The sequence below is a fragment of the Hippoglossus hippoglossus genome, chromosome 6 (assembly GCF_009819705.1).
Source record: "Hippoglossus hippoglossus isolate fHipHip1 chromosome 6, fHipHip1.pri, whole genome shotgun sequence".
In the NCBI taxonomy this organism is placed as follows: domain Eukaryota; kingdom Metazoa; phylum Chordata; class Actinopteri; order Pleuronectiformes; family Pleuronectidae; genus Hippoglossus; species Hippoglossus hippoglossus.
In genome coordinates, this window is record NC_047156.1 from 17,916,369 (window position 1) to 17,938,538 (window position 22,170).

General features: G+C 42.3%; 1 protein-coding gene across 18 annotated transcripts in view; it reads left to right on the top strand.

Annotated features, from left to right (window-relative positions):
* The window catches only part of LOC117763604 (neuronal cell adhesion molecule-like), an 82,007-nt gene that overhangs the window by 6,563 nt on the left and 53,274 nt on the right, over positions 1-22,170 (top strand). Inside the window, exon 1 of one of the 18 annotated variants that reach the window (XM_034588845.1) lies at positions 21,532-21,667. The exons of the other annotated variants lie outside the window; for them this stretch is intronic. The gene's annotated coding sequence lies outside the window, so the exon portion shown is untranslated. Of the gene's footprint in view, positions 1-21,531; positions 21,668-22,170 lie in introns of those variants that run through there. 18 annotated transcript variants of the gene reach the window in all.

Sequence of the window (22,170 nt, forward strand, 5' to 3'; positions counted from 1 at the left end):
ATGACAGCTTGGCGCTGGATGCTGTTTCTGTGGCGCTGAGACCAATGGGCTTTTCTTTCTGTCTTTTTCATCCCTTAAACCCCCCAAACCCAGCCACAGGAATCCTGGGAAAAAATTCTCCCGGGGGATGACAAAGGCACGGGATGGTAAACAAATTCAAGTGTGGATCTGAGATTCCTCCTCATTCAGCGAAAGAGAAATGTGCATGTCCGATGAGATATCAAAAGCACAAACCACAATGCAGACTGCTTTGTTTTTGTGTTTTTTTATTGTGCTGGTGCCACATGTTGTGTAAAAAACATAATCTACACCCAGATAATCTTCGTCCGGGCTTCAAAATGATTAGGGGAGATTGAGGTCAGAAAACCATTAGAATCATAAAATTTGCTGCCACTGCCAAACCAAATCCCTTCTCCTTCCTTTACACCAATCCACTGAGCCATCCAGAGATCACATGAGCACGGCTCATTAAGTAATACATATATGGTTTAAAGTCATTTACAAAGTAAAAACAGTTTTTAGCTCCAGCGTCTGAATAGTGGGGATTTTCTGCTTTCCATTCTTAATTGTACATATTTGTTTTCTGAACGGTTGACGTGACAAAATATCAACAATCATTCTGGCCTTTGGAAGTTTTATTTAATAATTTCTGACACCATGAAAATGTATGTAATTGGTAAAAATAATCAACAAATGAATCTATAATGAAAACGATTATTACTTGTAGCCCAGTGAGATAATACAGTAGGTTGTTTATCTGAATAGTGTAAGGAAAAGATCTAGAGTAATAATTGCCATAACTGCCCTAAATATGTATTTATATTGTATTCATACAATATGTGTGCCATGTTAAATTGGTATTCCTTTGCCTGTAATTACATAGAACAAATCACAAATTCTAAAACTGATTTTAGCATTTTTCAGGATTGCCTTTTTTATCAAAGTCATTATTTTTCAACCACCACGAGAAGAGACTTGTCTGATTTATTAACAAAAACCCAAGTACAACCACCATGGGGTTGACTCTGCTCAGGCTCTGCATGTGCCAGAGCAATTTAGGATCGAACACAAGCATCGGAATAGCAATAAGTGTAATCTCCTTGCGGTCAGTCCTTCGCTGGTTTCCCAGCACCGGGCATCTTTAGGAGCTGGAAGAATGTAATTGTCACGAAGATAATTCCTTGCTGTGGGCTAGCAGGGCCCGGCTGTGAGGAGGGGATGACGGACAAATGGCAACTTCATTTATCAGGATCTCCTCTGAGGCTGGCTGGCCTGATTACCCAATCAAATGTCTAGTGTGGCTCAGAGCTGTCTGGACCAACACTGGGGCTTTTTCAGCACTGCGCTCTGTCTATGTAGAGATATCAATGAATCTTTGTCAGGCAGCCATGCTTTACAGCCAAAGTGCTGTGGTGTTGATGCAAAGTCCCTCAGAGGAAATGCCACTAATAATCTTTAAGTTTTTACACATTTACAGAAGCAGAAATCGTCTTTTCCATATGCTCTGTTCTATGTAGATTTTAAAAACACAATTGGATCATTGTATTTTGAACTTGGAGATGAATGGCATTCCTTACATTGGTTTTAGGTTGTATTGTGCTGGCAGAGGATGAAAAGCCTCTGGTCTGAAGCAGACCTAATGCCCGGGTCTTCAAGGTTGGCTGGTTCTTGGGCCTCTCAGGGCGAAAGGCACAATGACCACATCTCTCCGTGAGCGGAGCAATGGTGGACGTTTCACTCAAAGGGGTTACTGCGTGACAGGTTGTACGCCTCCATAGATCCTGTGGGAGGAAAATAGGACACGTTCTTTCAGTCATTGGTCATTTGTGATGTGCCCTATGAGACAAACTGTGATTTGTGAATATCTCCTATACAGATAAAATGTGATTGATTGATGTGTCACTGAGGTGGAATTCCTACAGCTCCTGGTTTTGAACTCAGTATGTTGATTGTAGTTGACATTTCAAGGCATGTAGAGGGCTCAGTTTTGTGTCAAGGGAACTGTTTGGATGTTCATGAAATGTGGTTTGTGTGGAATAACAGATGGAATTGTTCCTGCACTGAGATGCTCTGATTTGTAGACTTAAATACACATCTGAGGCTTCTATATAATTGTTAAAAACCTCTATCTCAGTAAAACATTTCAATTTTAAATGATACTGATTAAAATGGTGGTTTCCTTTCATAGACAGACTCTGACATCATTATGTGCACGGCACTTATAGAATTATTCAAACCTGTTTTATAATCTCAGTTTGTGGCCATGTGATTTAGACAGAGGAGCAGTCGCTGCCTGAGAGCAGATAACAAACTGATCTGTCTGTATCTCTGTCTTAGTCTCTGTCTCTGTTCCTCTTATTATTTCCCTTTCTTTCTGACCCTCTTCCTCCATAACTCTCAGAATAAATCATATCTATTATATGCTGACCTTTGGTCTCTGCACCGGTTGTCTACTTACGTGTGTGTGTTCGGGGCCGATGTTCGTACCGATATTAGGGAGTAAAATATTTACAATAGCGGTATATCGGCTTATATATATAAAAAAGGTCAATGATTCTTAAAATGTCCTTATCAAACCCTCATGACAAAGAAATGTCGTTAGATTAGCTTGATATTTTATAGCAAAAACATAGCAAAAAACAAGCTAATGTTAGCTTTGTCAGGTGGGTCATTATTAGCTTGCTAGTCAGTCAGGTTATTGTAACTGGGAGCTTACTGTCATATTTACCATAAAGCCTCAGGCAAACCAGTGGCATTCATTATGTCCCTGCATATTTTCTGAATCTATAGATTTCCCTGTTTCTAACTCTGCCTTTAAATGTCAGCGTCGTTCACAGCTATAGTGCCTAATCAGAGCAGTATAAAGGAGCTACATGGAGGTCGGACTGATTGGATTCTCCACGGTCACCAGCAGTGAAAAAAGTCTAATTAAGCCTTGAGCGTCCCGAGTCAAACTCCCCAGGATTACCCTGGCCCTGCACCCAACACCCCAACCCTGGGAGAGAGTGATAACTAGACTCCCATAATCTGAGGCTGGGGCTGAGAGGGGGGGGGGTGATGAAATCCATGCACACTGAATCTGACGTCACCACAGGATCAGTAGTATGTGACTCGCGGCTTCCTGTCATATCAGGTAAATTCAATTCAAGTCAAACGTCACAGTTCGAGATTTACTGAGTCTGCAACAACACAGCAGGACATGGTGGATGTAGCTGCCGTAATTTCAGTGTGTTTTAGTGAGATAATGATTTTTAAAAAATGATTTCATGCAGAGCTTCATCCGTATCGTTAACAATCCCCCAGCACTTTGAAGTCAAATTAGAAGTGTGTCTGTATATGAGTGGAAACGACAGACAGATTAGAGAAGAGAATCTCCCCCTTCAGCCCCCCGCCCTCAAATCTCCCTTTTCAAACGAAACAAAACCCGGTAAAGTATCTTCCCCTTTTGTCCTAACTTTTAGGGCGTGGGTTGGACGTATGCTCTGAAATGTGGAGTTTGCTTTTCACCCGGTTCTTTGTTTGAGTGAAAGTACACGTTTACTGTGGTCGTTGCTCTTGGTCGGTGCTTCAAAGAGTCAGTTTGTGAGGAGAATAACTCACAACGGGAGGCCGCTATTGATCAGGTGTTTGTCCATAGGAGGTGGGGATGAAGGGAAGAAGAGGTGAGGAGGGTGAGGGGTCAGGATAGGGTGAGAGACAGGGAAGAGCCGGTGACCAGGACGTGCTCTGCCATTCACCAGGATGTAACCACATCTGAAATTTTACGGCTCCCTTCTTTTGATGCTGGAAACAATGCACCTGCTGGAGGCCTGAGGACATGTCCTCTCCCAGTGTGTCCTTCCCCAATTCTGGTCCCACTTGCCTGTGGTATCCCAGTATCATTATATGAACGACTTTTTCTTCTTGGACAATCTGTTTTTCTTTATCACTACAAAAGTTTTAAAAAGTTGCAAGAGCTCGTCGTCTCTTCTTGCCCTCTCACGGGATTCAATTGTTTGAGTTGTGTTTTCCAGTCTAGCATCAAATTGCAGCCAGAGCGAGAGCTGAAAATGCTCCTCTGGCCTCAAAACAAAAGCCCCTGAATTGCTTTCACTCGGCCTGTTTATCTAAGTTGTGATTCAGCCTGAAATGGGATTTCGTATTTGGAGTGGAAGCGGCGTTTTGGCAGCAGTGGCGGTGGCTGCGTCCTTGACGGCCCTGGTGAATAAATTCCTGCCAAACGACTGGCTTTAAGAATGACTCCTGATTAAAACCTACCACTGACCCAATGCACTGGTTTGACAGAGGCCCATGTGAAGCCGTGCTGTTTTATCCCTGTGACTCATATTGTGTGGAACTATAATGGAGTAGGTGGCCACAGAGAAGCCACGCAGGACAGCTCGTCATTGCACTTGAGTTTGATTGACACGCCACTTCTTCTTTCACATCAGACATGGTGAAATGGTTTAAAAGTGGCTCTTTTACATAACACTGGACAATTGCAAGCCTAACCTCCGTCATTCACCGCTGGGCCTCTGTGAATTCAAACTGGAGCAACCTCAACATATCTGTGTTTTGTAATGCTAAAATTAGCAGACTGAGGCATGTGCTTGGTATGGTAATAGGGCAGGAAAACTGTTTCTGAGCTTGTTACCTTTTATATTTACCAAAGATGGCTTCTGAAATTAGACTTAAAACATAGTTGTTTTTGGCTGGAAGTTTAATATGGGAAGTAAGAGTGGACAATATGATATGGATGATATATGCAATATACATGTATTGATATATATATTGTGAAATTTTATTTTATTTTTTTACAATCAGTTGAGAATGTTGCGCTTTAATTTTTATTCTTGACCTATGGAAAAACGCAGAATTCTCCTCTTCTCAAGAGCATTCAACCACATTATGTGACCCTCATCGCCAAAGGTTTCCTCACATCTCATATAGATGTTTTAGTTGTTATTTCATGATGACAACTCTCCCCCCGTGTACAGCAATCTGCTACCACATGACCAATACTCCTTCAATCAAGGTGCATCATCACATTGAGGCAAAAATCAGGTAAATATTTAATTATGCCATGAAGCAGCCCTGCAACATTGTCCACAATGATAAAATATTAGTACTGTAGTACTGCAACAGTATTGCAAAAATGTCTGGTTGTAGGCCGTAGAGCTTGAACACTAACTTGATTAGTCGAGTGACAGTTAAGTAATCACTGTTTTGAGGTCAGGGTTATTTAATTACCAACTGTTTTGATCATTTATTATTTGAGTCACAGTGCAAGCAAAAATGATTAATTACTGCTTTTTCAAGCCTCTAAAATCAGAGGATTTATTACAATTTCTCATAAAAACTAGTGGCACTCAGTCAAGCTCATACCTCGGCCAAAGCCCAACAGTTCCCTTTAATTAAATCAAACTGCACCATATGTCACAAACTCATATACATCAGTTCCCTAAATGTGTCTGATTTTTTTCTCATCAAGATCCATGAATTATTCCCTTGGAAAATGTTGATAATGTTGAAAATATCCGGCAAACCCTGAATCCTTCCCCTGATCAGGATCTGCACCGAAAACTTTGATTGGTTCTTCTGTCTAGTTGTTTTTGTGTAATCCTGTTCGCAAACAAATAAACATACAAGCAACCAACAAACAAAAGGGAGAGGATGAAAACATAACCTCCTTGGGGGAGGTAATAAACTGAAAATCTTTGCCCCGTGGTCGGACAAAACAGCACATTTCCGTTTGTGACTTTCAGATGATATTCAGGAGACACAGCACAGTTATATCATTGTATTGTTATATCATCCAGGCCTCATGGGAAAGGCTTTATTCAGTCTTTGCCTTTGCTCCAGTATCACTGTGTTTTGAAGTGGGACAGTCACGCATGGATAGTTATTCTCTAAGCTTTAAACATGGATCCCTATGATCAGTGTAACCACTCTGACTGTAACTATGACAGTGCGGATTAAATACAATACAAGAAAACTTATTATTAATCCACATGGGCTAATTTGAATAGCTTCTGTCATGGTGCCATGCTGTTTTTCTCTCTTAACATCCAACTTTAAACTAAGCTTTCTCAGAGGAAACAGAATAACAACCTCCTACAATACAGTGCATTGTGCTGGATGATTTAGAGTACTGTTGATTTATTTGTGGAATAAATGAACACATCTGTGACACAGAGACATTTTCCCTCATAGATCCACATAATGGCACCTCTCAGCCGCGCTGAGTGCAGGAGTGCTACTCTAAATGTTTAATGGAGGGATAAGGGATAAGGGGCATCTACTGTCTCGGTCTGCATAGTGTCTCATTCCCACCTGGCCGAGCTCCAGTGCTCACTGCAGCACTCTGACCCACCACACTGCTGCATTCAGACCGGATACAAGGCCTCATTGGAGACTTTAAAGCTGTGCTGAAGTTATGCTGTGTATTGACAAAGTTGTGTAGAAGCTTCCGACTCCTGTTCTGGAACTTGGTCAGACTATAAAGTTCCTCATTCACTCTACTCTTGTGCACTCATGTTTTATTTTCTGGCTCCCCAGCCTCTGTGATGCAGTAGCACGCAGGTAGTTGGAGCACCAGCCACCAGTTTGTGTCCCCCCTCAGCATTTCGGTGAAGCCCTGGCCGTCCCTTCAATGGCTCTTTCACTGCCGCTCAGTGACAATGCATTTTTTTTCCATGCCATAAAGCAGATGCTGTATTATAGCGGCACAATACTGGGCCCATCTGAAACTGTTTTCCATGTGAATGGCACACCGGGATCAGGATGCCTACCACTGTGTGGAGCTTTTTGACTTGCCACTCCATTATGAGTGCACACTGGACGGAAAAGGAACGGGTAGCTTCAACTGGCATTGTGATCACTGCATAGAGAGAGGAAATGCACTATAAAATGCTGATCCAGGCTTTTCTTCCAGGTCTGGGACTCTTTATATTAACAAGAATACAGAGATTACTGTGACATCGAATGAGCTTGTCAGCAGCCACACTCAACAACAGGCAGGAAACTTGCAATTTAAATATTTGTCCACCTACAGAAATGGTTAAGTCTATAAAAATAAAGCAAGTGGATCTATTTTGCCTCTGAACTTCCAGCTGTAGCAGGTGTCCTCTTGACTCTGGTCTTTTCAGACCTCTTCTCTCTTCAAGTCAACAAATCAAGAGCTAAAAATTAAAGTGAAAACAGCTTTAGAGGCTTAGCCAGCAGAACAAAAAAGCCCTTCAGTGAAATGATTAGCTTCCTTTGTGTGACTACTACCTGTCTTCTCCTTTGTTGTTGTTTTGTTGACAGAGAGTTGAAGAGGCTGCCCTTGTTCAGAGATGTCTGCCCTCAGGGGCTTGTTGCATGGTGCAGTCCTCCACACCCTATCCCTTAGAAACACTATTAAAACAGAGCTGAACCAGCACGGCCGCTTGACTGACTGAGAGCCTGTCAGCGAGACTCTTAGTTTCTAATTGAGCACTCAAGCAGAGAGGGACCTTGAAAGGCCAGAGGTACGCGGCCAGACGAGCCGGTTGGTCAGTCACCCTTCACAGACTTGATTTCAGGCTGAAGAAGGACCCGCTGCAGACAGGCACCACTCAGACCTCCTCCTGATGCTGGGGTGTCCTTGGCCCCCTCGCACCACTCAGAGGGCTTATCCTCTCCGGCAAGAGCTCCTCGATGTCTCCAGTCGGTCATGTCAAGGACACACATCTGTCAAGTCAAGAGCCGGGAGAAACAGCGGTAGCACCGGACACATAAAAGCCCAGACAAGGACACGTTAAAGCACATTAACCTGACTCCAGTCCCACCTCAGAAGAAGGACGTCGCTATGGGAAACAGGGAAGCAGCTGTGGGTGTATAAACCAATTGTATAATTAGATGTCTGCCTGTGTAGTGGGTTGATAGCATGTTGCTTGTGTAGCTGAGGACACAATGGTGCTGGCTCCAGGTTAGAAATGTTTGAGCAGACGATTCAACTTGTATTGTGTAACTTCTATTGTGTCTAACACCCAGTGGAACACACGGATGTAGCAGCCCACCAGCAGCTGTCTGTAGACTTGTGTTGTACACGTGTCCCAATTTAGCATTTATAAGCAGTGCACAACCATTAACTTAAAGTGTTACTGTACCATGTGTTTTACATTATATGACTGTTCTTTGATGAAAAAACATTAATGCTGGTTTTAAGATCACAGGTATTACCAAATCTAAAAAAAATAAATCTATATTTATTGGTTGAACATGGTTCAAAACGTGGTCCTGGCCTTTAGGAAACTACATAAGCTAGGTGTATGTGTGGGGGGTGGGTAGGCGTGTTTTCGCCCTGCCTCCCAGCACTGCGTTTCCCACGAGAGACAGTTCAGCCAAAACTTAACTATAACCTCTCCTGTGGTCATCGATAGGTGGATATTGATGAAAGACAATGTCATAAGGCACAGTTGTAATAATATAAATCATGTCTTATAATTGCAGACAAATGTTTGACCCTGGCAAGAAGAAATGGTCAACTTAAACTTGACGTTTTTGCGATTCTTTGCCTTTCAGCACAAAAAAGTTCCTCAGCATCTTTGAGAAGAGTTTACCTAATACCAATTTGCAATTTTATTTGTCCAACCTTTTCCATCGAAGACACCTGGTGTTTCTAAGATGGAAAACTCTTTTCAACTTGCCTCCTTCCTCCATTTTGAATTATAAATAGTGCTGAGCTGTTCTTCCAAATTAAAACAAGTTCACAAAATCTTCCCTGTGCTTATTATCTAAGGTAGCAGTGAACATCTGTCCCGTGTTGTTGTATCATTTCCCTGAGGAGAACAAGGTGCCTTCTCACAACTGCAGCAGTGTTAGTTTTGCTTTTCAAGAACGTGTCAAAGGGAAAGTCTGTCTAAGTTGTGAATAACTAAGTACGTAGCGCAGAGAAATTACACCACTGAGGAAATTCATGCCTGGATACCTGCAAGTGATGAGTCTGTTGTCTCCACCAAAATAAGAGAGGGCCTTTCCCTGCAGCGTCTTCTTATCCAGTGTCTTTGACACGGTGCATTCAGCCAGAGCTCGTCTGTCAGCTTCATTTTGTCACTAAGTTATTCATTTAAGCAGCGGCAGCCACATTCAAAGACAATGGCGCAGAAACTCCGAGTTGAATTAACCTCAATAATTATGCAGATTTGCGGGAAGAAAAGCTCAATTGTTACACACTTCTCAAAATTCCTGCCCCCTCCTGTGCTCGACATCCAAGTTGAATAAATTACCAGACCCAAGAAAATATTCCAGCGTCCCTCCTCAGGATCCTCTTAGTACAACACTGCACTACATTATTTGCGCGAGAATCTAACCCTGCAAGGTCAACCATTCCTGTTTATGTTTGCATCACCAATGGTTTTAACATAGTCCTCAGTCTAATGGAAGCGCTCATTCAATGTGAGTGCATTATCTTGTGCCGGCAGAGCAGTGGATCCATTTTCTCAAAACATTTTAAAGGAATCCACTTTAAGTGTTTCCAATAAAAGGCCAGGTTTAAAGTACTAATGGGGCATTTGATCAATACATGAGCCTTTCCACCGTAAATACCAATAGTGGTTGAACACTGGTGCATTGGAATCCATTACGTGTTCACGTCAATGCCGGCGCCATTTGAGCTGCAATGGGATGTTTATGGATGTTGTAGTTTGGGCTTGTGTCAAATCAGCCTGATATCCAGCAACTCTAGAACCTCATTCAGGTAAAACACAATTCAATGTTGTCCTACAGTTAGTTTAAATTCTGTCCTGGAAAACATTTGGCCCAGTCCATATGGGAATTACATGATATTTCTGTTCAAATATCCCAAATATAATTTGACATACATAAAAACACATATTTGAACCTAAAGAAAACTGTATATTTCATGTTTCATGCATTAACTGGCAGGAAAAGACAAGGAGACACACTACAATGTTTTATTCTGTTAACTCCAAGACTTTCTCCAAGTTATGTTTAGCAACACTTTAATCTACAGAGCTCTATTTTACAGCTAATTTCCTGAATTCTTCATCACATTTCCCTCAAATTACAAGTATATTTTCAATGTTACTTCTCCAAACAAAGTTATGACAAAGTGCATTTTGACAATTTCTCACTGGGTTATAAATATCCCTTTCGTCTGCCTGCTCACTTCCATATCAAGTAACTGAGCAACACAGATCTCCCAGTTAAACCTCCCATCCCACACATACAGTCAACGTTGATGCATGTTTGTCCTATTTATTTACACTGTATATGAAACCTTTAGTCAACTACTCAATTAGCTTATAGTTCATTGGTCAATTCCAACTTAAAAGTTGTCAGTGTCTTCTGAGCAGCAGAGTGAATAAAATTATTTGTTGTTGCCCAACTCATATTAACTGGTAAAGAAGAAAAGGCAGCAAAACATTATTTCCTTTATCATTCACTTTTCTGACAGTTTCTTTATTTTTGATGTGATAATAAAGCCTGAAACCAGCCTGTTGACCTCTAATAGCCTGTGCTGCATCACCAATGTCCGCTGGAAATGAAAATTACATGTTTCCATGGCCTGGGCTGTTACATGAGCTTGACCTCTGCCTGCACAGAGGATGGATGTTTCCAGTGAGGCTTCACAAGTGTTCATTCGCCTATAGCTTAATGCTTGTCACTCCAACTTATTGTCGACTATTGTATGTAAAGTTGCCACGATAGAAAACGTCATTACACAACTTAGCCGCGCATGAATGCACACGTCATTGCCGCGCTGTGTTACTTCAACAAACAACACCTCTGACTGTTGGTGAAACAAAACAAGCTGTTTGCCCGACCTACATCTTACATAAATTGCATTTAATAGACACATGAAAGAGTAATTGATAATTGGAGCTGTTGACAGTGACATCCTGAGTCTTATTCAAAGCCAGCATTTTTATACTGAGTGTAACTGCAGGTCAGAGTGATGAAATCCGGTCTTATATATATAATCACACAGTTGAGATGATAATAATGTATTTGCCGAATGTGGAAGAACAACAATAACAGAGGCCCGTTTTCAACAAGGGCGGCTGAAATCCCTGCCTAATGCACAGCACAGAGGAAGAGATGAAAGCCTCCCTCCGACAGTGAGGCTGGTACTCAGCCCGTCTCAGATGAAGGCTGCTGATGGATCTGGAGAGTAGGAAGCCCAGCGATGTTGTTTTTAGAATAGGACAGACTGATTCCAACAAAAGTCTCCTCCTCATTGTCTGTGTTTATTTTTAATTGGTTCATCATGTGCTCTAATGATGCAGTATCGGTCAGTGGGGCCTGTGTGTGGTCTCTTATCATGACTCTCCCAGTATTATTTTGTGTTTTTACTCATAATGACCACAGTCTCCTCTAAATGCTGCCGGTTACTCAAAGACAACATGTACCGAGTGTGTGTTTGTGTGTGTTTAGGGATATTCCTGGTGAGGGTGAATTATTGATGCAGTGTAAACCCAATCTGGATCATGGCAGGTGCGTGGTGCGCTGTTTGCTGTGTGTAAGTGTGTGTGTGTGTGTGAGAAGTTGTCAGACTGGAGGAAGAAGCAGTGCTGTAATTAAAAGGCAGCACAGTCTGCAGTCCTGCCCACACACATTCAGCCTTTATCCATATAGATTTGAAATGTAGTGCCATGACCACAGCAAAGTTCACAGATACTGATGCTGCACAGAAAACACTCGGCTTCCCTCCTCCCTCTTCTTCTTCTTCTTCTTCTTCCTTCAGTCTCAGTTGAGCAGTGCATTGTTTTTCTCTCCCTCTGTCTCGCTCTTTGTGCTCTCGTCTCTCGCTCGCTCGCTCACAAACTTCACAATATGCCACACTCGAGCTGCAGCCGTCTGTTATTGTGCAGCATGCAGACAAGCTGCTCGGAGTCGAGCAGTGATATCATCCCATTGTGCCTGTGCTGTCACCTGCACCGAAGAGCACGGGGTCCAAGCAGGAGAGGGGAGGAAAAAAGAGGTGGATGGAGAAAAGGAGGCAGGAGTCTCAGGAGAGAGAGGAGTCTTGCAGGGGGAATGGAGGACAGCGTGGTCTCCCTCCACTGGGCCAGTTAGTACCACAGACCTCTGCAAAGACTCCTGGGACAAACATCAGAGAAGGACAAGCAGTTATATAACCTACGCCAAGGATGTTGTGTTTTCGTTTTGTCTGTCTGTCTGTTAGTTAACTGAATTTCGCAGAAACTACTGGACAGATTACTACAAAGCTTGGCGGAAGGATGTGGTGGCATTTAATTTTGGTGTGGATCCAAAGAAATGGGCAAATCCAGGGATTTTGTTTCACTTTCTGCCCGACATTTGTGTCAGTTATTCAAGAATAATTTGTTAAACTTGATACACAGACACTCTTAGGATTGTTTGACATATACACTCTACTGTGTCATCCAAGTTTAGTAAGAACCGTCCTTTCTCTGATCCGTCCACATTCTCAGTACCTTCTCACCACTTCCTCCATTGTTACCACAGCAGAATTATAGGCAAGGGATGTTTTTGGTCATACACACGACTCTGCTGCTCTTTTTCTATATTTTACTCTCTAATGAACTCTAATCACTTCAGCTCTTCATGTACAGATGTTTAATGTTGAAGCCTCAAACAGCCTGATTCTTTCTTTTCCTTTAAGGCCTTTAATGTTGGAGCCAGCCCTTCTAATACACTAGCAATCATTTTGAACATTTCGGATCCTGTCCTGGCAATGGTACAGTACATAACCACCTGTACAAAGGCCAATATTCACTTCTGTTTTACGCTTCAGTTTTTGTATTGAGAGGCAACAAGCTAATAGATGATCTTTCGAGGTACATATAGGCAAAAAATTGGGCCAACCTGCTCAAAAGACTGTAAACAGGGTCTCGCCAAACAGCTGCACAACCTCACACACGCACACATACAGTACAAGCACACACCTTTGCAGATTCTTGTTGCAGGAATCCACACACTCTTCTCTTTTTCCACAAAAACACACACTAACGACTAGGGTTGCAAAGGGGCAGAAAATGTCCGGTAAATTTCCGGAAACTTTCCGGAAACTTTCCATGGGAAGTTAAGCTCGGGAATTTTGACACTTTTTTTGCAAATGTTAGCCTATAACAGGTAACTGAAATGTAGTTGAAAACAAGACTAGGCAAGCCTAGCTCAGCTGGACCCTGGATGCAGCTAGGTGGGAACATTGTCTGCCAGAAACGTAAACCTATGACTTTCTGTTGTTTTTGAACGTCTTTGTCATTACCTAGCATATTGATTACTTGTTACACTGAAGTCATGTTCATTTTAATACCAAGTTTATTTGTATACAGTAGGCTAACTTTTTACAGCAGTGAGAGTAGGATGTATGTATGTCCACACAAAAGTACACCATCACCTCGATTACTCGCGGCTGTTGGGGTCCATCAAAAAAGCGAGAGTTGGGCTACTTATCAAAAATAAAAGTAATCACCGCAAATTAAAGGCTGAGCATTAAAAACATCATTCAAAACTCTATTTTAAAGATGTATGGAATGCAGCACACGCTGTGTTTCTTTGAAAAGGATGTAGCTAGCTATTGTAAACCAAATTGACAGAATTAATGGATTGTTTTATTTTTCTCTCAACCCCACATGATCAAATGCGTCAAATGAAAGTCCAAAGTCCTCTTGTCCGAGAAAGCACGCTGTATCCATTATTGATTGACAACGCAAACAGGTGACTGTATTTATAGTCCACAGGAACAAAATTGTCTTGCTGGCAAGTGGCTAACGTTAGCAATTCTAGATCTTGCAGCATGATCTTGGTTAAAACAACCAAGATCATGGTTGATCATGGTCGATGACATCATCAACACCGCTTTCTCCTCCGCTGAGCCACAGGAGACATTTAACACCTGTGAACTACTTCCCATTAACTGATGTTTATGTGTAAAACTACTTCACCTTTGCACTTTACATCCATTTCCTCTAAAGTAAAAATATATTCAGAAACCACCAATACTCATCTCCAACATACTTTCACATAAAGGAAACTGCTGAGGTCAGATTTTCATATTTAAGTCCATCGTTCCTGCAGGTTTTGATAAGTTTTCACTGACCGGATTCTATCCTGAGATCCACATAGAGACGGTAGAGTTCTACTCACAAATGGATTAAGTCAAAAATGTCATTTTAAAAATTTGTATTAGAAATGTTTGCATGCATGTCTGCTTATGACAAAACAAAATGTTTATATTTATGTCTGTATATGACAACTTTGAATATTCCTGGAATTTTGCAACCCTACTAACGACTCTCACACACACAGCAGCTAACTAGCCGACACCTCCACATCTTTATTGTCTTTTTCACCACTGCTCCTCTCATTTGCTCCTGCCTTTGGCACATACTTTCTTTCTCTCCTCTCCTGTATTTCCCATCTCTCCGTCTCCCTCCCTCTGCATTTTTATCTCAGCACCGGCAGCAACCTTGTGTGTGTGTGTGTGTGATTGTGTAGACTGGCTGATTAAACCCTTCAGCGCTTTTTCCCTCAACACCTCAACATAACGTCACACCACAGACGCTCCAGCACCTCTAGCTGCCTTTGGTTGGTTTCAGTTATATCAAAGTTATTTTCATAGGAATATCTGTGAGCAGTATTAAAGCCGTGGACACAAAATGTTCCTTTCATTTTTTTATTTTATTATATTTTTGCTCTTCACTCATTGAGCGCAGTGTGGATTTTACATCAGAGGTGGAGTGGGAGGAGGTGAAAGATCAGATTGTCAGTTTCTGGACCCACTAGAAAGACCATGACTTTGTGTTTGTGCTATTAAAAATGAAAAGCACGAGAAGCCTTTGCTGTGATGCTTCAAAGTGTTTCTCCTGGCTTTTTCTTTGCCTCATGTTTTATCTCTGTCGAGGTGTATTTGTGTTTGAGAGGAAACTTTTTTTTAGCCCATGGAAAGCATTCAGTTCACTGCAGGCTCTCCAGCAGGTGTACACAGCTCTCCGCAACTGGACTTGCTTGAGTTTCTTGAAGATGTTTCACCCCTCATCCAAGAGGCTTCTGCCCTTCTGATGGACTGGAGAGAAGTTCCAGGTATTTAAGTAATGACCCACAAGCGTGTCACTATGTTTACAGCGTGTGACTGTGAGCATGCAAGTATGCCGATGTCAGCATTTAGCTCAAAACACAACTGTGTCTCAGAGCAGAAAATTCTCCAAGGCTCATTCAACAATACTACGTTTTAGTTTGAAAATACATCACTGTTGCTACGGTTACACCTGCCGTCCACACTAGTCTGGAGTTTTTGAGCGTTGAAAACTGAAAGTTTTAGAAACACTGCTAGCACCATTTTTATTTATTTTTGGAAAACTCTGGATCTGAGTTGTATTCTGGATGGACGATGACTCAGTCACTCACATTCGCTTTGTGACCACGACTCGACCACCAGCTGTGAATGCAAAATGTTGCCAACACATACTGTCAGTAACAGTTTCACCTCATTATTGGTTCAAGAAAAGAAATCCTTCATCTCACTCTTCACCAATTGCTTTTTCTAGTTTGTGGCGTTTACTGCAACTAAACAACCAACTGCAGAATATTCTACATTTACTTCCTACTTACGTCGATGCACACATGCCCTGTGTACGTGAATGGTCACACGATATACATTTTTAGGGCTTTCAGTATGAATCAAGGTTATTACTGAATACTTGTGTGGATGGAGATTGTTTTAGTTTTTAAAATAGCATTGTTTTTCTCCAAATACTTGACAGCCCCACGGTTCTTTCTAAAATACTGTGATTGTGTTTGTGTGGTGGACACTATATGTGATTATGTGCTCTTGGGGGGTTTAGGTTGTGGAGACAGGTGGTGTGAGAGCCGGACACAGCGTGGGTGAGGATGAAGAAGAGGAGATGAAGTGAAATCTCATTCCCCTCCCGCTGCACTCCCAGGATGTCTTCTGGAGACACCAGGCTCCCTCAGCTGTTGTTATGGTTCCCTAATGAAACTTAATGAATGCTAATGAAACGTAATTCAGGAATGGCGGTCGAGCAGCTCTTTTCTTCTGTCGCCGGTTGTAAAGTAACGGGTGCAAAATGCTTTTTCACAGCGTTAAATAAAACTGCAGTCCAGCCACCGGGCTGTGGATGGTGTGTAATGCGTCAGTGGGGCAAGTTGTTTGTTGCTCATGGCTGCAGTGTTGCTCACAGTAATGAACAGTCTGGATGACGCACCCCCGTGCAGCATCGATCGCACACTCTCACACAGACGGCGGATGGAAATTGGTCCTGGTGGGGAAGGGTAGGAGGTGCACACATGCCTGCACCTTCTGTGGACACATATGGAAGCAGGGATCAGCACACATATACATACTGAGTGTGTGTGTGTGTGTGTGTGTGTGCGAGCGTGTGTGTGAGCGTGTGTGTGTGCGGGCGTGTGTGACAGTGTGTGTTTATTGACGTCTGTGGGTGCTCACTGGGCCGAGGATGATCTTCTTATTGGTGGCAGTATGGAGCATATAGAGAGGACCGTGCTCGGCAGGCCTTTCTCTCCCTTTGCTGCAGAAGTCGCTTGGATGTCTTCCACCTCCCCTCATGTCCTCAGCTGGTGCTCTCTGCTGTTGGAGACAAGCCCCCCACACACTGTGTCAAAACCAGGCTGTAGAGTTTCCTCTCCTGCCTCATTACCACATGAATAGTTGCCATTTTGCCATATACTGTATTGCTATTGTTGGCAAGTCACTCAATGTCACTGGCTCGTACATGGTGCACTAACAATAGGCAGAGGAGGAGGGATTCCTCTGTCAGATAGTGAAAATTGGTTTTATTATTCAGCTGTATTACTGTAGTTTTATGATTACCCACATTGCAACATGTTGTATGCAAGCCAGCAGTTTTCCACCTCAGTGGGATTATCATTAATAATTCCATATTGCAGTGAGAAGCTGTGCAGCAAAACAAACAAAAGAGCCGACAGACAATACTCACAAATCTATAGTAACTTCTGGGAACAGTCAAACAAATATAATGTAGTAAACAGCTTTAATGTTGTTCTACACAAGTGTGATTACTTTTTAGTTCTTCCGAGACAAAAAACATACGATGTCCATCCAGTATGTTTGCTGAGCCATAAAGAAAAACTGTGGTTTATTAAAACATTTATTTCTGAAGCGCTGGCCTCTACTCCCTATGATAGCAGTGTACTCTCTGCAGTAATGACTGAGGTCTGGAAGCACAGCAACATTTCCACAGATTGGTAAAACAAACCTTAAGACATATTAAGACGTGTGTTTCCCATGTTATACACATGGGAAACACACCCAGGTTTAGCCAAGAGAATATGAAGAGGAAACCCAAACGGTCTGGTGTAAACGTGATCGTTAGTGGGGGGTGGTGGCTGTGGTTTAGGGGGTCGAGCGGGCTGTCCTCAAACGTGTGTGTGAATTCATTGGTGAATGGAAAAACAGTTCTGTAAAGCGCATTGATTGGTCATCAAGACTAAAAAAGCGCTATATAAATACAGACCTTTTACCTTTTACCATCATCGTTGACAGATTACCCTCCTGGTCTATAGATTTGTCCTACTGTTCTTGCTGTAGTCTTGTACATTCACAGTTTGCCTTTGCAGAGAGACACGGTCACAAACGATAATCAACTGCCAAGACGAATTACGTGTTATCAAAGTACCAGCTTGTTCAACACAGCTAGGGTCTCATGCAAATGTCAGAGTATTTACACATTGTATTGTCAAACAAATACTCTGGCGAAACAAACCAGAGTAAACAAACCCTTGAGTCTGGCGAACTTGAGGGTTTGTTTGAAATTGTATTATCGTCTGGCTGCTTGATTTGCGTCCTGTTGTTCGTCGCTGCATTTCCACATGTTCACAGTGTGCATCACAGAAACAGAATTAATGTGAATAACAGTTAGGGGAAATAAAAATGAGGCGGGTGCTGCTCTGCTCTGAATTGCGCCAGTAAGGAGTCAGAATGAAATACGATACATGACACCACAGGTCCTTAACCTCGGGGATGGTCTGCTGCTTGTGTGTGTGTTAAATCTCTTCTATTCTACACGTTCTTTGTTGTTGTTTTTTTACTGCGCTCTCTCTGCCTCTGTCTCTCTCCCTCTGTCCTTTTCTTTTTCTCTCCATCATTCTCTCTGTTGTGTGTGAGCATGTTAACACTCCAGCTCTGTCACTGAGCCTCATGGCACCATGGAAACCAGTTGCAGCATTCTCTATCTGTGTCTTTGTGTGTGTGTCTGTGTGTGTGTGTGTGTGTGGTGATGGGCGGGGATCAGGGTCTTGTTTAGTTTCAAAAAGCTGAGGAGAGGTCGCGGCCGTCCCTGTGGGCCTCTTGCTGTAATTCATGTAAATTCCCTTAAGACCTCGGCCGCTTTGTTTTCCACATTGTCCCCAAACCTGAATCTGATGCCTGTGTCATCAGCGCAGCTCGATGCGAAGTTAACGTTTTAGTTTCTTCATTGTGAAATTCCTTCACTTTCCTTTGATACATCAAAGGAGCAACTATGGTTAAACCAGATACCACAGGTTATCGTGACAGTGCTGCTATTGGATGATACCAGACCCTTGTGTGTTATTGTGTTGAGATGAGTTCAGCCGGAGTTAACAAGGCTAAAACTGACACTGACATGGACCAGGACAAAGCGACACGTTTGCCAGAGGACAGTGCTTGTCTCTCATATCAAAGCATCGTAATGGTTTATTACTTAATGGAGAATCAAATTTGAACAATTACTGATTTGATGTGAGCTCCAAAGCAATCTAACTCAAACAAACAAGCGTTGAAAATTACTTGTAGGGATGTGTGAGTGGCGAGCGTTAGGGAACTAAATCATCCGTACTTGTTCTTTCATTCTGTCTCTGACAGCGGTGAAGTATTTTATAAGTGTCCCGCCTCCCTCTGCCCCACCCTGCCTTGATAGCCTTGTGAACCCAGCCCCTTATTCTCTTCACGAGCCAATCATATTTCACTTCCATTCATGTCTCTGAATGGGAAACTCAAAAGGGAGTCCTCATCACGAACACCCACTGATAGGCGAATGCATGCAGGCACACACACGAACACACACACACACACACCCACACACATGCAGACAGTTCTAGTTAGGAGGGCTTGGTCTGGACCACAGCATGAACTTTGTTCTGTTAAAAGTTGCCATTGAAATATGCAGTTGCCATTGAAATATTGTTCTTCTATTGGTGTGGTGACAAAGAGCAGGGAGGGCGGCAGTCCTATCTCAGTGTGAGTCTGAAGGAGCAATGGGCCGGCGGGGATCACCCAGTGTCTCTGCTCAACGGAGTCAGTGTGCAGAAATAATGCCCATTAAACTTGGTCAATCACGCCCCCTCGCTCAATGAAATATGCCCCTTTCACTCATTTCACACCACAATCTATACACCTCTCCACCATCCATCATCTCTGAAAGATGTCTGAATGCTTTTATTTATGATACATTTTTCAAATTAATGGCTTCTTATGCCGTGACGTTAGATGCTGAGAAAGCTTATCGTGCTGAGTTATGTTATGGAGAAAACGAGCGAAGTTGTCCATTAGTAAATTGAGGTGGAATTCAAGCGTAGAGTTTTCAGGTCTCTTGATCACCGGTGAAGCTCTGACGGTCTTCAGCTTCATGGTTTCATCGTGGTATGTGGGTGGAAATTATATACTGGCGGTGGCATGTAACAATGACCATGTTGTGAAGCCATTGAGCGTGTCCCAGTGGTGCAGACAGAAGTCATATGGCTTTGTAGGATTATTAAGTGTTGAGTCCCACAACTGCAAAGGAACACCACACCAGTGGAGACACAATGAGTAAAAGTGCCAAAACCACAAAGCAAAACTAATCCATGACAAGTAAAAGTCCTGTATTATTACCTAAGATAAGGAGAACCCATTACATTTTGGTGTAGATTTGGCTGAGGAGGCAGATCCAGGATTATATATATAGGGAATTTCAACATTTTCCAAATTTTCCAATTAAGGGCAAATTCATGGATCTTAATGAAGATAATCAGGTACATTTAGGGAACTGATATCTGAGTGTGTGAAATTTGGTGCAGCTTGAAGGGGACTGTTGGGCCTCTGCAGAGGTATGAGTGCCATTCTAGTCTGCCAAATATCTTGGTATCGTAAGTAAGTATTGGTTCATCAGCACAATCATTAGATATGAAATTGTATTACACTGTTTATACCAACACAAGAGTGTGCTTGCAGCTGTTTACTATCGTAGACACTCATTGTGGAGTTTTAACTTCAGTAGTACATGATTAGGTGGTTTAGTCCAGTGGTTTCCGACCTAGCGGCTAGGGCCCCTCTGAGGGGTCATAAGATACATTTGAAGGGCCAAGAAAAATAAATCTCTTCAACACAAATCAATTTCATTTATTTGTTTTTTTGCTTTGGATTAAGAGAGGAAATGTCTGTTTGGGGTAACTGGTAACATCTCATAGATCATGACAAGGGCCCAGACTACATAGTGTCACAAGCCGACCAGTTACACTTACATTGTATACACTCATTATTGGCTTTTATATGTAAAATCTTTATCATTAAAGTAGATTACAATGATAAAGTACGGTGGAGTGGATGCAAGTAAAGTAACCCAGACTTGTACTTTACATGAGTTAATGTATTAAGTTTCATTCCACCACTGTGGCCGAAGAGCGAGATAAAGTGTGAAATAAAGTTTAGTGGATACCGGAGTCTAAATCATTGTTCACTCCGGTGGACAATGTTCCTTGAGACAGATTATGTTACATTTCTGTGCTTTTGTAGTGAGCGGGGCATTATTTAGAGGCCAGGCCAGAGAATGGTGACTCTTTCAGACCATTGTTACCCTCTGCAACCATAGCTAACGGATGCCAAAAGACCTTTTTCTCTTACATCTATTCTTTTAAAACGGGTTGCAATAATACCAGTGAGGAGTCTGCAATAAATAAGCCTCCCCTCACTGAGTCAACTAGATTAGATTGCAGGGGGACATCTGTTGAGTGTAGGTGAGCACTTTCTCACTGTATGGGAAAGGAAGTCTTTAGGATGTGCCTCAAGGCATTTTCCTTTTATCTGCGTTTGCTGTGCTGGGTCTCCTCCACCTCCGCCCTCTATTGAACATTTAGAAAGCTGCATTGACACAAGCACAATCAGTGCAGCTGACAGTTATTTTCATGTACACCGGGGCGCTAGTTGATTTAACATGCAATCATAGTGTCAGTTTTACATTCATGCTTTGCCAAATGCACATCGCAGGATGTTATGCTCCGTCGTCTCCTCGTCCCGCCGACAGTTACACCCCTTACACAGCAAATAACTTTTTCAATATTTAATGCTCCTGCTCCAATGTGAGTAAAAAAAACAAACCCACCCGGTAACTTTGTAGATTCTGCTAGTTGTACATGTGATACCAGGAAATGTTTAACCCCCATTGTAGAGAGACAAAAGGTTGTTTTAATCCCACTGTGAGAGAGGAGGGAGGGTCAGGGGAGGGACGTGGGAGGAGGGGTTGTGGGTGTGTTGGAGGGCTGGTGGTGGTGGTGGTGGGGGGGGGGGGGGGGGGTTTTGTTAGTGAATGGGCTCCTCTCTCCTCACTGTCAGTCAGTCACAGCAGACACGTCGAGGAATACGCAGCCACTGGGATTAACACAACCGAGCGGCAGATGCACACGCCGAGGGGATTTACTTTCATTTACATGTGCAGAGATAAAGGTGATGTATGTGATGTACACTGTGTTTTGTTAATAGCAACCATGTAATCACCTGATGCTCTCAGAGATCTGCAGGTGATGGGGACAAATCCACTGATTCTCTTTCGGGATGTTTCATGCTGAACCAATGAAAGGTCCTGGATGATTTTACTGCTGAGACACTCAATCCATTAGTTTGTTTACATAAAATGAATTCTCATAAAATTGTATTGTTTTTTTTAAAGTTCTGTATGAAGGAAAAAAATCTAAAATATTTAATGCTATAAGCTTCTCATATGTGATGATTTCTTCTCTCTATTATTTTTAAGCTACTATTAAGTTAAACACGTTTTTGACAGTTCACCAGACAAAATAGATATTTAGCGTTCAGCTTTTGGAACGTGTAAATCTCTAAACCTCTAAATGATTATTAGATTACAAATGAAGCAATAGTCGATTAGTTGATGAGCAGAAAATAGCTTCTGTTTTATGGAATTTTATTTCATTTCATTTTGTGTCATTCAA